This window comes from Leptodactylus fuscus, chromosome 9 (genome assembly GCF_031893055.1).
Source record: "Leptodactylus fuscus isolate aLepFus1 chromosome 9, aLepFus1.hap2, whole genome shotgun sequence".
NCBI classification, from domain to species: Eukaryota; Metazoa; Chordata; class Amphibia; order Anura; family Leptodactylidae; genus Leptodactylus; species Leptodactylus fuscus.
Genome location: NC_134273.1, coordinates 57,769,526 through 57,771,590, shown reverse-complemented (window position 1 = coordinate 57,771,590; position 2,065 = coordinate 57,769,526).

Genomic DNA, 2,065 nt, shown 5'->3' with positions numbered 1-2,065 from the left:
GCCGCTTCCTCCTTCCGGGGAGTTGCCGGCGGCTGACACACAGGCACTTAGTAACCAATCACCTGAATGAGCGGACTAGTGACTTCCTGGTGTGCTCACCACGGAGAGGAGCGCTGACGGAGCATTCATGGAAAGATGAAGTTCCAGGCACAAAGATGGCCGAATGGTTATTCAGCGTCGTGACGTAAGCGCGTAGTCCAGAACGTAACGCCATATTACAGGGTACTGTGACCCAGGGCAGTAAAGGGCTCCTGAGTGTGCGCCAACCCTCGCAGTGACACCACAACCCAGGCGTGGCCTCACAGTGACCACAGGGCTTGTACACACTTCACAACTTTTAAGAAAGTGTAAAACAGGCAGAAAATCATAGTCCAAAATCTCAGAGACTACAGCTGCTGCATATCTTATATAACATCTCTAACCCCACCATGTCCCTTTGCCTCTGTCCAATCTCAGCCAGTCCCCTTGTGCCCCTGCCCCCTTAGTGCCTACATACAGGATCATGACTCTGAAGCTGACAAATCTCCCTTCATCCAGGACAGCACCCGAATTCTGGTCTGTTATGGAAAAATTGTTTACCTTATCATGACCCACCCATAGGTGCAACAAATCAATGACCGTGAACCCAAAATCATATCATCTGTCTTCCTGGCAAAAGTCAGGGGATAATCGTACACATCAGGGAGAGTGTGTGCTCACATAGGTAGTACGCAGACTTACAAGTCATTCCTGCTCCGCTAGGGATTCTGGGGAAAAAATATGCAAATCTATTCTCCAGGATGTAATTAGGAGAACAGTGCACTCTGTATGCCGCCCTCTAGAGGGCAGCATCTTTAACATCATGCATGACTCAGTTAAAAAGTCTACTGTCATGATGCGGATTTAATTGCCAAATTAGTATTTCTATTCCAAAAGGAACAGATTCCCAGCTATGGACACTCCCTGATGTGTACGATTATCCCCTGACCCTGGTCTATAGTCTCTCACTCTGCCAAATCAGTATCCCTGCGCTATGCTGAGGAGGTCCAATAGGCCGAAACAACACTGTCCATAGCTGTTCCTTTTGGAATAGAAATACTAATTTGGCAGTTAAATCCACATCATGATTAAATAGACTTTTTAACTGAGTCATGCATGATGTTAAGGATGCTGCCCTCTAGAGGGCGGCATACAGAGTGTACTGTTCTCCTAATTACATCCTGGAGAATAGATTTGCATATTCCTGGCAAAAGGGAGTCTTCACCGCACAGGATTGTTTGCACATCTCCTGAATATAGAAGCTCTGAATGAATCTTGTGGACGGTCAGGTGCCTGTGCATTGCCTACCTGGTAAAGAGATGGCACTATGGGAAGAAGGCACGCCGGCAAAGGAAACTTGTTCTGCCCAAGGTTGAGCCAGGAAATCTCGGTTAACATGGAGCACCTAAATGTTGTTTCAGAACAAGGACATTGCTTCAGTGGTATTCCCTATTTATGGTGATGTTTTGCAGCAAGATACGGTAATTCTCCTTGCTACACTGCAATTATTGTTCAGGAATAGCAATGTAGGATTTAAAGAGGATCTTTCATGTCCTCCGGCACATGCGGTTTTATATACCACAAGAAAGCCGACAGCGTGCTGAATTCAGTGCACTGTCGGCGTTCCCGTTATGTGCCCCAGGGCAAGACATATCCGTGCCATTTTCTGCCCACTGTCAGAAGGGCGTTCCTGACAGTCTAGCTGGGCTGTGAGGATCGTCCCTCCTGACTCGTCCATAGCTCTGTACTGTCAGAGAGGTTCCTTACCACTCAGTTCACCCATTCCTAACTGGTCAGTAAGGAACGCTTCCTCTGACAGTACAGAGCTATGGACGAGTACTGTCAGGAAGGGTGTTCCTCACAGCCCAGCTAGACTGTCAGGAACGCCCTTCTGACAGTGGGCAGACATTGGTAACGGAATGGATATCTCTTGCCCTGGGGCATATAACGGGAAGATCGACGGTGCACTGAATTCAACGTGCTGTCGGCAGTATATAAAACCACATGTGCCCGAGGACATGATAGGTCCTCTTTAAATAGGACTTTT